This window comes from Dermochelys coriacea, chromosome 21 (genome assembly GCF_009764565.3).
Source record: "Dermochelys coriacea isolate rDerCor1 chromosome 21, rDerCor1.pri.v4, whole genome shotgun sequence".
NCBI lineage: Eukaryota > Metazoa > Chordata > Testudines > Dermochelyidae > Dermochelys > Dermochelys coriacea.
In genome coordinates this window covers 11,272,890-11,286,277 of record NC_050088.1, presented here as the reverse complement: position 1 = coordinate 11,286,277, position 13,388 = coordinate 11,272,890, and the positions used below count along the sequence as shown (strand labels likewise).

Sequence of the window (13,388 nt, the reverse complement as noted above, 5' to 3'; positions counted from 1 at the left end):
CATAATGGAGCCTGTCCCAAATGAAAGCATTAAAGCACCCCATGCAGAGACACATTCCAGCTAAGCATCATTAATGGAGACAGTAATAACCTGATAGAAGACTTCCACAGGCTCTCTCAGGCGCGAGCAGCAGCTGCTTTCTCTGGATTCTGGGCTTACATGCCTCGTGCTCTGCTGCGAGATCTACCACCCCCTTAACTGATGCAGCCTGCTACAGTCACATCTTCCCAGGCTCCCTTCAAAGCTTCCTGAACCTGCTTGCAAACAGGAATAATTGAGATGATGGGGGATTATCCAGTCTTTTGCTTGCAAAGCAAGCTGCTCAGATGACAGTGGCTGCTGATGCTGCAGGCATGATTGGTTAGGTCTGTGCAGAGGGCATGGCTCAGCAACAAGCAAGAAACAAGCCAATGCACCTTATCATGGCCCTCAAATTCCCCAGCTGGCAACTATCTATTAGCCATCGCACCTTCAGCAACAGCACCCATAAAACAAGCAGCCAGGAGGAGAGAGAATTTCAGGATTAAGAAGGTTCCTAGCAGAGCCATAGGAAATGTACCCATTCTCTTTGCTCTTGCTTTGAATTTCAGGCCTGAACAAAATCTCAGCTCAAACTTCAGCAAAACAGCTAAGCACCACCTGATTTCACATGACTGCAGGTGCAACATAATTCTGACCCAAAACCTGAACCCAAGTTACAGGGGCATAACCATACCCGAGTGAGTACTTGCCACTGAAAAGCAGCCACTGCCACGGTGGAATAGGGAAGCTGTTTTAACAGCTGGGAGCAGGAAGTGACCAATACTTTTTAAAACAAAAGGGGGAATTGAGGTAAACAGAATGTAAACACCCAAACTGAAGTTTGGCCAGTATAATGGAGCCAATACCTTTAACCCTTTGGTGAGAAGACAGGCTCCCAGCCCACCACAACACAGCTGTAGTCCTATAGCCTTTTTCTAGGCTATCAACTAAAAAGCCCTACAGGAACAGTAGGCAGTGGCACACTAGGTTAACTGGGTCAAGGTAACGACTGAACCCTGCACCAGCCTTTTACCATGGATAAAGATAACCCCCAAGTCACCATGGGAGACAGCTAACTGCTGCTATTGCCATATTTTCTTTGAGCATTGAAAGCTCATAGGATGTTAGTGCTCAGCTCAGGCCACTAGCTGCCCATTTAAGCCACTAAAGGATTTCTGAAGCTATCACAACTCTTAAGAGAAGGCATACTCTTTTGGCTTCAGGACATTGGAGTAAATGTTACTAAGCAGGATCTGAAGTCTGTCCTCTTAAAATAAAGGAATTGCCTGTATATCAGCAGGAGAGAATTGCAGAGCTGGTACCTCCTCCCTCCATCAGCATGGTGCTGTACATCCTGCTCACTAACTCTTGTAAAGTTAGAGAGACTCCTGAGAATGTTGGAAAGATTAACAGGTCTTTTTTAGCAAGTGTTTGGCAAGCACTGATTCTCCCCCTGAAACCCAAAAAATGAATAAGGCATTTTGTTCCCTTGATGGCGCCTCAGTACATTCTGGAAATGAAGGTGAAGATTTATTAGTGACCTGATGAACCGTGAAAGCAGAGTGCAGATCACAGGAAAGGGGATGGGATCAGGGACTTGGTAATAGAACATGAAGTTTTCACCTGTGGGTTTCTACTCACCTTGTTCCAAAGTGCAGGTTGGTAGGGATCAGTTCTCAAAAACTAACTGTTGCTCTGTAGCCTGTAAATTGTGCTCAGTCCAGTTTTAAGTAAACGGGTGCCATTATAAAAGCCACTAAAAGTCTTGAGTAATTAACCCCATTGTTGGCAGTCTCAGCCAAGTGAATCCAACTGACTTTTGCCATCTGTACATGAGGTCTCCTCCAAAATTCAAACATACAGGCAGAGCCAGCTGAGGGGAATCTTCTTTGACTAGCCCTTCTGGTCCTGTTCTCTGTGGATATACAGTGTAGGGCTACCTGCCATCTCATCCCTTACTGAGCGCATTAGAAAGGTAAAGTTGTTTCAGATCATCCACAGACATGGATTTTCTGCATGCTTTTTCTTTGGAACAAAGCAGGTGACAGGCCAGTGAAACTGGAGGTGCACTTTTGAATTCAAATATACCCAGTGATCCCTAGTAATCCAAAAACCCACTAAAAAGCATTAAAAGATCAAGGACACCGTGGGAGGATTTCAATGAAGCAGAAAATCTCTGCCAAGACTACTCAGTGTGGTTTGAAAATCCATTAACAGTGAGCATTTATTTTTACTGTATTTAAACCTTATTTCTTTATCCTTTTAGAAAAAAGTACAGTAAAATAGCTTTACAACCATTTTTCTTTCTTCTATAACAATGAGGTACCTCCCCATTTCACACAGGCACATTGACGAGTTTGCCACTCCCAATGAATTTTCACTGGGAAGGGAACATAACCTGCTATGTTTATTTCCATTCATGGAGTGTCAAATTCATATCTTTCCCAAGAGGTTAGTTAGAAGTCGTTTCAGCAAATTTGAGATTTTACAATCATACTCCTTTAGGAAGTTTCTCTCAATCTTACCGTGAAATAGACCCACAAGAGGAAACTGACAATACACAGTCAAATACGAAGTAAACCAACTGAAAAAATAAAGAAAAATATTCTCCCTTCTAATATCTTGAGTTCTTGTCATAAGTGTTCAGAAAACAAAATTCTGACAGATTTAATACCTCTCTTCATGGTGGCTCTATGAACCATACCATTAATTCAAACCTGTGCCTACTTCCCAATGCTCTCGAGATAAAGACCAGTTATGGGTCTATCCAAGCTAAGGCTTTGCTGAGCTATAAAATACTATTACTACTTTGAAGTTTATGCCCCCCCCCCCGTGTTTTTTTTTTTTTTTTTTTTTTTTAAAAACACACACACACACACACACACACACACACACTCCTGGCTGGATTTTAAAACTGATTGGGTGGCAGGGGGGCTGCAGAGTTTATAAAATTATGTGAAGATATCATTCTAAGGAGGGCTTAAAGAAGGTTTCATCAAAGAAATCTTTCCACGTTGAAGGCTCCTGACTAGCTAGTTTCATAGTAGCAGCCATGACTAGCTAGTGAGAGCCTTCAGGATGGGAATCTGCTCAACTCATCTGGCTTTGCAGTTCATCTTTATGAGAAGCCTCCCTCCTGATCCCCATCATTTAACTGCAGCTGCTCCTTCTCATTTAACTTTAGGTACTCTCTCAATGGCATATAGGTTGCTCTAAAACAGTGGTTCTCAACCTTTCCAAACTACTGTACCCCTTTCAGGAGGCTGATTTGTTTTGTGTACTCCCACGTTTCACCTCACTTACAAAACTACTCACTTACAAAGTCAGACAAAAATAGAAAAGTATTACAGCACACAGTTACGAAAGTTGCTTACTCTGATATTTACCATATAATTATAAAATAAAATTGATTGGAATATAAATATTGTACTTACATTTCAGTGTACAGTATATAGAGCAATATAAACAAGTCATTGTCTGTATGTGTCAAGGCTGATTCCCCACTCTGGTACTTCGAGTGCAGAAGGTGGGGGCTGGAAGGATTCTAAAAATTAATACTGGCCACTCCAGGCTTGTATTAAACTTCCAAGGTTACAGCTTTTCTCTGACCTTGGCTTGGTAAACGCTGCCATCACCCAAATGCAAAAAAACCCCTTGGACCCAGGAAGGCACACTTGGGAATTCCTCCCTGTGGGGTACCCTCAAGCCCTTTCACTGCCCCCCCTCAGGAAGAGCTGAGAAAGAAGACACAGGAAATTAGCTGTTGCTACCAGCTAATCAAACAACACGCACAAACCTCTCAGGACACCAAAAATCCAATCTTGTTCTTAAAAAAAGGTAAATTTATTAAAAACAAACAGGAAGAAAATACATCTGGAACTTAGGCTTCTGCTAGATTTTAAAAGAGCCATTCCAAAAATCAAGCACCCAAATAGCTTTCTTGAGAGTTCAGCATAAGGTTACAAGCAAACAAAAGCATCTGCTGTTAGTACAGAGAAGTCTACAAGTCTTAAAAAAATAAAGAGAAAAACCTAATCGCACCTTTCTAAACATTCCTAATTTACTTACATATTTGGGGGGGTTTAAATAAGTAATTCTAGGTATAGCTGATGATTTCTCATACCTGGCTTAAAGCTGCTTACAGAATAGTCATAGCCCCTGATTTTGCTCTGTTCCCCTCTTTCCTGGAGCACAGCAGACAAAGGGAAAGCTTCATTCCCAATTATAAAAAGTTCTAGCCTTCCCATTGGCCCTTTTGATCAGGTGCCCACTCCCTTTTCTTTACCTGGGGGACATTTTAACCCCTTACAGGTAAAGCAAGCAAAAAACAGTTACCAAGAGTGATTTTAAGGCTAACTGGCTGGCTGTCCACAAAAAGGAGCTACTCTCCCCCCCTTCATTTATCACAGTATGAAAGTTTAGTTTGTATTGACTTCGCTAGTGCTTTTCATGTAGCCTGTCCTAACGCTAAGCAAATAGCTAGATGAGTTAATGTACACCTGGAAGACCTATACATAGCCAGGGGTAAGTGTATCCCTGGGGGTGAGAATCACTGCTCTAAAACCCTGAATCACAAGCAGCTCCAACATAGGTTAAGTTACACACAAGTAAGCAGGAGGTGACAGCTAACAGCAAGGTACAGCAGAGGTTTCAGTCCATTAGAGTGAGACAACTACTCAGAATGATTGGGAACAAGAGTCCTAACACGACTGAAGACTGCAGATGAGGAGAGAGATGCAGAGTGACCGGGTGCTCTGAAACATTTATTACTGCCAGTTTAGTAGAGGCACGGTGGTGTCCCCTTGGTGTACAACATGCACATTCTGACAGTTCTTCAGCAAGAACACCAGAAAGTTGATGGCCAGGTGAAACTTGTAGACTAGCTCATCTTCAGTCATTTTTACCTGGCCAACAGCCACTGCCAGACAAAGCACCTGGGGCAAGGAGAAGGACAAGGTCATCATTCAACTCCAGTGGTACAGACTTTATAGTACAGTCAGTTTAAAGACAACCATACAATAGCTGAAGTAAATTCAGTCATCAAAACATGTATATAATTAGATTAAGGGTCTGATTTAAATCTTTGGAATCCATCTGTAGGCTGCAATTGAGTCTCCTCATAAATCTTTTTTAAAGAGATAAAATATTATACTACAGGGTTTACAATTCTCCAATTACAACAGTTCCTCAACAGCCTGGAAATGCTTTATGGAATTCCAGAGTTTGATATTTGAAGACTCCATTAAATACACCATTTGTGAAATTGAGATCTGAACAGCTTTACTTTCTACCATGCTAATTTTTTCAGTTTCTCTATCAAAAGCAGACATAACTTTGCCACTGGTTTCCATGTGCTGTAACTAAACACCATGCTAAAAAACTGGATGCAATCTTTGTTGATGATGAAACTAGTCAGCTGATTATACAGTACTTTTTATTAGCAGATCTCAAAGTAGTTTAAAAAAGGTTGTGACTATAATTATTCTTGTTTTGTAGATCAGAAACTTGAGGCAGAAGTTAAGTGACTTGCTCTACACCACAAGATCAATGGCAGACAAGGGAAGAGAACTCCCATTTATTAATACCCAGTCCAGTACACTCTCCCCACTACGCTATGCAGTAAAATTTCTAATGATAAATCTCTTCCCCAACCAAAAGATTCCACAAAATCACTAATCCATGCCACACAGGATATTTGTTTTACAATAATCTGTTTTGTTTATATTTTTCATATTAGAAAAATCATTAGGATCCTGTTAATTTCTGCTTTTTTTTGCATCTCAGCCCCTAAGTTTTACTTTTCATTCTATAAAGAACACACCCTGGGTACCAAATTTGCTCAAATCTGTGCTATATAGCCAGATTACAGACTGACGGAAAGTTTAAAATGAAAACAATAGATCCATGCTGCAGTGTCAGGAATTCAGTAGCTCAAGCTGTTTAGTGAAAGATTGATATGTTCAAAGCCTACCACTTTTGCTCTTGGTTCATTCAAGTTGTTTTTAAATCAAGTGGCCAATTAAGCTTGATGGAGAATACTCAGTCAAGCAATATTTGCTATGAGTCAGGTTTTGACCATCATGAATTTGAATTTGGATTAGGGCTGTGTTCATTTAAAACTCTGGTTCCATCCTCTATATTAACTTTCTTGAAAGTTAACAGAAACAGTTTTAAAGCAAATGCAAGAAAACACTACTCAAAACTCACTGTTTCACCTGTAAGACTGAAGTTCATTTACACAGTATTAAGCATAAAGCTTCAGCTACTACATACATCAATCTGTATAATACAAACCTATTATCCTAATTCCTGGCTAACTGAAGCTTGGACCATTTGATCCTCCCTAACTGCAGGAGCCAATCACGGCAGATGCTGAGCACGTCCTTAATTCCCACTGATTTCAGTGAGCACCACGAGCACTCAGCGTTTTCCAAGTTCAGACCTCTTCACTTGCATCTGTAATTTAAAACAAATTGTAAATTCCCTCCACCCTCAGGTTGGCATCTGAATGCGTTGTGTTCCCTAAACGCACAAACTGAGATTGATTAGATATTTTCCATTGACAGCCTCCTTAACAACCCTGGAGGAAAACTGCAGTCCAGCCCTGCCAGTGCAAATCCATGTATAATGGCAGGCAGCCAATAGCTTCATTACAGTCCTGACTCTCACCACATGCTGTGTAACTGGCTTCTGGGATCTGGTGTTCTGCATTTATTTTTTGTTTACCTTTTTCATTTGAAATTCGATAGTAGACTTGACTTCATCGACCTTGGCCACTATCTTTTCATTGTGCGTGAAGAGAGAGGGGAATTTGCCAGCTTTATTCAGACCCTGACCCAAGGTAAGAGGAATCTGTTTGATCAGGGACTCTGAAGCCAGAAAAGCGTTGTACTACTTAGCTCTGAAAAAAAGATTAATGCCCAGAACACTGCAGTTCTGTCCACACCTATTTTAATACAGGGTTTGATTTATACCTCACTTAGAGAAACCTGCAAACTGTTGCTAAGATCCATTAAGTACTCACAAGTTTGTATATTTACAGACTTCAGAGAATCTCGCATTAGGTAACAAGTTATACTTGGAGACAAGCCTAGGCTGAACAAGTGTAATCGCCCCTCACTACTGATCTGGCATGTTTCTTAAACACAAGCAATCCCAATACCAGACAAGACAGTTTCTGGAACAAGCCAGGGAAATTTCCTCCTTTCTTTAACCTGCCCAACACACATCAGCATCAAACTGATGTTGGGAGTGAGAGATAAGGGTTCTGTTCACTACAATAAGAGCTCTGTGCATTTACTGGAATAGAGTACACTTTGTTGTTTGCAGCGTTGTAACCATGTGGGTCCCAGGATATGGGAGAGGTATTATCTTTTTTTGGACCAACTTCTGCTGGTGAAAGACACAAGCTTTTGAGCTCTACAGACTCAGACCTGAAGAGCTCTGTGGAGCTCAAAAGCTTGTCTTTTACCAACAGAAGCTGGTCCAATAAGAGAGAGAGAGAGACAAGGTGGGTGAGGTACTATTAACCATTGAGGGCTGTTGCTGAAGTCTTATCCACACTGGGATTTAGCCACCAGTGCAGTTGTGCCGGTGCAATTTACCCCAACATGTAAGCTATGTCTACACTAGAGTTCACTGTGATGCAACTACTCAACTGGCTAATAGTAATATAGACAAGACTTAAGACAACAGAACTCAAGCAAACCAAATCTGTTTTAAGTGCTTTGCAAAAGCAGCACTTGTCAAGCTAACTGAAGTCACATTGCCCAGCAGCATGGCATAATAAACCATACCCTTGCAATTCAATTGCTTACTGCCCAGTCAGATACATTGCAGACTTGAAATTGCCAAGTAGGTAAATTTCTCCTCTAGCGTTGCTAAACCACGTGCACCCCAAACATCTGTTTGGTACCCCATACTGCAGTTGAGGGGAGCAACTGCTACATGATTGAATTTACAAGGAATCTGAGTAAACAGGGTAACTCTCTTCCACTGTCCAGATGGAAATGGGAGTCCGTGCACCTAGGATTTACAAAGGCTGGTCATATTAGCAGCTTGTCCTCAATGGTGGGATATACACCATGACAATGTTAAAGAAATAATTCATCTTGATTACAAAAGTAATTGAGAAAGCTATGTTTTCTTGTTTAGAGAACCACATTTTAGATCTAGGATCCTTGGACAAGTCACTTTTAAACAATTTCTCACTAGAAATGTAGTGAATAGGAGTCAATTACTACTACAGGAATTTTCTGCAACGGTCATGTTGGATACCGTAGTGTGTATGTAAAGTCTGACACCTCCAGGAGATATAATCTTCCCTTGTGGCAAGTTTCTATCACATTTTAACAGTAGCATTTCTCCCCCATCTCTTTGAGTTTATACCAGCCCACTGTCTGCATTACATTACCTGGTATTTCCAGGAAGCCTCTATCCACACAAATTACAGGCATATTGGCAGCATAGTTCTACTCACCCAGCTTTTTCGCTAGCTTGTTTCTGAGTTTCTTCAGAGGCTCGATGTTCATGTGAGGGATATTGACTGCTTTGGCCTCATGACAGTGTTGCTGGACCTCCAGCATACAAACTGAGAATTTATGGCACAGGAAGGACTTGAGCCTGTCAGGCAGGAAGATGACACCCCACACTGTCCTGCTGCACTGTCAGCACCCTACACCTTGGGGGAAGAGGCAGAGCTGCGGCCCAGAAACCTTACAACAATCACCCGTGAATCTTCATCCACCTGCCTCTAATCTGGCTTCTCCAACTGGTCACAGGGATCAGCACAGGAGCCTCACCACACCTCCACTCACATTTTAAGACCCAGGAGAGGGGTCTGTCCAGCCATACCACTTGGAGATGGGGGGGTCTGAATGACCCAGGCAATTCAGCACTGCACCCTCCTGCCACTGTATCAAGCAGTCAGTGTGTTGCCAACCACATGTACATTCAAAGTGCCTGGAGGGAGAAGGATGCAGGCCAAAGGCTGGGTGGAATCAGAGAGCTGCCAAGCCTGACTGTGCCAGAAACATTTGTCCTTCTGCAGGTCATAGTTTTTCAGACTGATCAGCAGCTCCACTGTTTCCACAAACCTGAAAAACAGAAGAAACAAAAGAAGCTTCAAGTAACTGCAGATTCACCCAAAGTTAGAATTGAAGAACCCAGTAAAACAAGATGAATATCAATATGCATCGGAAAAGCTGTAGTGATATTTAGCAGAGCATGAATACTCTGCCAAAAATCCCTCTCTCTCTTCACCAGAGATTTCCAGCCATGGAGCTGGCATTTGGGGAAGGGCACACCCACAGCACAGAGGAGAGTTCTTACTTGCGTGGTTTCACTTGAGTCCCTTGCAGGATCTCCAGCACTGCTTCCTACAGAGTGTCACGGGAAACTTTACTGCTGGAGATTTGAAAGACAAAGAGCAGATCAGAAACTTGAAAGGATCAACTGAATTAATCACTCTGGACAGGTTGCAACTGCAGGTACATTAGCACTTAAAACCACCTTTAATCCCACCAACCAGGGTAGTCGGTTAGCCTGCAGCATTCTGGTGGAATGAAACATTCCCGTGTAATGATGTGAACCCAAATATAACAGGGGCTAGTACAGCAGTGATAAAAATGGAAGTGACATGTTCACTATGCAGGCCCAGAAAAGTGCAGAAATAACTAAACAGCAACAATGGTGAATTTTAAATTAGATCCTTTGTTATTTCATCTTCAATAATCTCAGGTGCTCGGAGCATGGGGAATCCCTATTTTTCAATACAGTAACAATTTCTCTTTTCAGCCCATTTCATTCTACCGCCCGAGATGCTGAAGCCACAAAACCAAGATGAGAAAAGCAGCCACAGTGAAGGTTTCTTCCTCAAAAAGCCTTAACTCCACAAAGGAGGGGCCCATTCTAGGAGCAAGATATAAAGAATTTATAAAATATAGCTGGGTTCACAAAAGAACTAGCTAAATTCATGGAAGGTAGGTCCAACAATGGCTATTAGCCAAGATAGTCAGGCACACAACCCCATGCTCTGCATGTCGCTAAGCCTCTGACTGTCAGGAGCTGGGAGTAGAATCATAGATCTGGAAGGAACCTCGAGAGGTCATCTAGTCCAGTGCCCTGCACTCATGGCAGGACTGATTATCTAGACCTTTGCTGACAGGTGTTCGTCTAACCTGGTCTTAAAAACTCCAATGATGGAGATTCCCCAACCTCCCAAGGCAATTTATTCCAGTGCTTAACCACCCTGAGAGTTAGGAAATTTTTCCTAACGTCCAACCTAAACCTCCATTACTTGTCCTATCCTCACTGGTTAAGAACAATAATTTTGCCTCCTCCTTCTTCTAACAACCTTTTACATACTTGAAAACTGTTATGTCCCCTCTCAGTCTTCTTCTCCAGACTAAACAAACCCAATTTTTTCAATCTTCCCTCATAGGTCATGTTTTCTAGACCTTTAATCATTTTTATTGCACTTCTCTGGACTCTTTCCAATATGTCCACATCTTTCCTGAAATGTGGCACCCAGAACTGGACACAACACTCCAGTAGAGGCCTAATCAGCACGGAGTAGAGCAGAAGAATTACTTCTTGTGTCTTCAAAAAGAAAAGGAGGACTTGTGGCACCTTAGAGACTAACAAATTTATTTATTTAGTCTCTAAGGTGCCACAAGTCCTCCTTTTCTTTTTGTGGATACAGACTAACACGGCTGCTACTCTGAAACCCGTTCTTGTATTTTGCTTACAATACTCCTGCTAATACATCCCAGAATGATGTTTGGTTTTTTTGCAACAGGAATACACTGTTGACTCATTTAGCTTGTGATCTACTATGACCCCCAGATCCCTTTCTGCAGGACTCCTGCCTAGGCAGTCGTTGCCCATTTTGTATGTGTGCAACTGATTGTTCCTTCCTAAGTGGGATACTTTGCATTCGTCCTCAGTGAATTTCATCCTATTGACTTCAGACCATTCCCTCAGTTTGTGCAGATCATTTTGAATTTTAATCCTAGCCTCCAAAGTAACTGCAACACCTCCCGGCTTGGGATCGTCTGCAAACTTTACCAGTGTGCTCCCGATGCCATTATCTACATCACTGGTGAAGATATTGAACAGAACTGGCCCCAGAACCGATCCCAGGGGCGGCCCGGCTCTGCTCTCGCCCCCTGCCGCAGCTGGCCCCGGCCGGCTCAAGGCAGAGGTGGGCTCAACACAGGGACGCCCGGCCAGCCCCCTGCACAGAAGTCCCCCGAGCTGGCCCGGGCTGGCCGAGGGGTGCCAGCACAGGCCCCAGGCTGGGTGGGGGGCACGGGGAGGGGCCCCCACCAAGGGTCCCATAGGGAGGTCCCCACTCCCCACATCTCTGCCCTGACCCCCGGCTCAGCCAATGGGGGAGGCTCATGTAGGCCCCAAATTGAGCCCCGATCCCACCCAGCCAGATGCACCTCTCGCCTCAGCTAGCCGGAAGAGGGCGAGCTTGCACCAGTTGCGCCTCATAAACAGGGGGCCTGCTCTCACGAGAGTTGGGCGTGGGCACCAATGGGATGCCATTTTGGTAGAGGTGGAGGGAAATGGGGAAAGGCTTTTATGTGGCCACCATCTTGGGAGAGGTGGAGTGTGGCCGCTGGCCGGTTGATGTGCAGGCCGGCCGCGTGGCATGGTTCCCTTCCCTCCGTGGCTGCTGGCTCTTCTGAGAGCCACATGCCCAGCGCTGGGCGGGGTGAGACCGGGGGGGGGACTGGAACAGTGTGTAGAGTGGTGGGGGGGTGCTGAGAGCCATTGGACCAAACCAGCACCCCTCGTTCCAGAGGCCAAGCCCAGCGGGAGCCGAGCCATGTATTCGCAGCTCTGCTGGGAGGTTTAATGCTGTCTGAGGGCCGGGCAATGGGATGGAGCAAGTTGGGGAGTGGGCTGCCGTGGTCCAGGGTACACAGCCTGCCGGGTCCACCCTGCGTGCCCAAACTCACCCTGCACTGTGCGCTGCCAATACCCAGAGCCTGGCAGCACCTCCAAGGACCCACAAGTATTGCCTTGTGGCAACGTCCTTGGTGAAGTCCCGGTGCTAGAGAAGGAAAGGGATGCTTATTAACTGGCTGAGATCGCTGACGGAAGAGATCCCATAGACGGTAAAGCCAGAGCTGTGCTACCAACATAGAGAGATGTCTCCCAGCTGAGACACGACAAGCAAGAATTTACATCTCGCTTAAGACTCATTGGAGATGGATGGCAGGAGAGAGATCACTAGATCACTACCTGTTAAGTTCTCTCCCTCTGGGGCACCTGGCACTGGCCACTGTCAGAAGACAGGATTCTGGGCTGGATGGACCTTTGGTCTGACCCAGTGTGACCGTTCTTCTGTTCTTAAGCACTTTCTTATTTCAACAAATAATTAAAATGCTCCAACTAGAGGCACATTTCCTTAGACCAAACAGCCTAACAAGTCATATAAAGGCAAACAGTAGCAGCAGTGGCGGTAGCTTGGTAGTTTTAAATTGAACCACAACAATGTGATGAGTGACTTTTGACAGGTAACCTGGTCCCCATCTGTCAGACACCGACAACTTCTGTCAAATTTATGACCCAGCAGCCATTTCCTTGGTCAGCTATCTTCACTTTAAGTATAAACTCAATTTTGCGGCATTCCTGGGCTCAAGGGGATTAAGGAGGAAATCCCCATCAGTTGATTTCCCTAAATGCAATATGCACAACAGCTGATTACAGCCACATGAACAATGCCACCATCTGCCCCCCAACCCCACAGGCTTTGTTTTACACAGAAAGGATTATGGGTTCATGATCAGAACTCTCCTCCCTGCAAGCTAGCTGCTAACCACCAACTCCACGGGGCCATTGGAAGGACACATGGTTATGTGACTTCTACAGGCTTAACTAGTAAGATCCAGTTGTGATGGAATGGAAATTGTCTAATAGTTGTATGAATCCTACATGAGCCTCAGTTTCTACTATATGCTGCATTGTTACTCAATGGCTGGAAAAAGACTGTTTGCTCTCGAGGCTGGCTAAGAGATACAGGTATGACTGGCATCTGGCTTTCTGAGGCCTGGTCTACACTAGAAAATTAGGTCCACATAACTATGTCTCTCGGGGTGTGAAAAATCCACACATACCCCGAGCGGCATAGTTCAGTTGATCTCAGTGCCCACATAGGCAGCACTAGGTTTACAGAAGAATTCTTCCGTCGAGCTAGCTACTGCCTACTGGGGAGGCAGAGGATCTACGCTGTTGGGGGATGCCCTCCCTTTGACATAGGTAGTGTCGGCACTCTTGCATTTTAAGTGTAGACGAGCCCTGAGACTAAATGGGTCATTGGAAAAAGACTGGCTGAGGCAGACCCTGTATCAGTA

At 44.1% G+C, this 13,388-nt stretch overlaps 1 protein-coding gene and 1 pseudogene across 7 annotated transcripts in view; both read right to left on the bottom strand.

The window, feature by feature from the left end:
• LOC119846401 (inositol 1,4,5-triphosphate receptor associated 2-like) overlaps positions 1 to 4,404 on the bottom strand; it is a 28,619-nt gene extending 24,215 nt beyond the window's left edge. For 4 of the 7 annotated variants that reach the window (XM_038380032.2, XM_038380037.2, XM_038380031.2 and 1 more), the window contains exon 1: positions 4,145 to 4,404. The gene's annotated coding sequence lies outside the window, so the exon portion shown is untranslated. Of the gene's footprint in view, positions 1 to 90; positions 267 to 4,144 lie in introns of those variants that run through there. The other 3 variants (XM_043500584.1, XM_043500583.1, XM_038380035.2) reach the window with 1 other exon arrangement.
• A 383-nt stretch (positions 4,405 to 4,787) lies between these two features.
• LOC119846537 lies at positions 4,788 to 13,163 on the bottom strand (annotated as a pseudogene).
• Between the last annotated feature and the right edge of the window lie 225 nt (positions 13,164 to 13,388).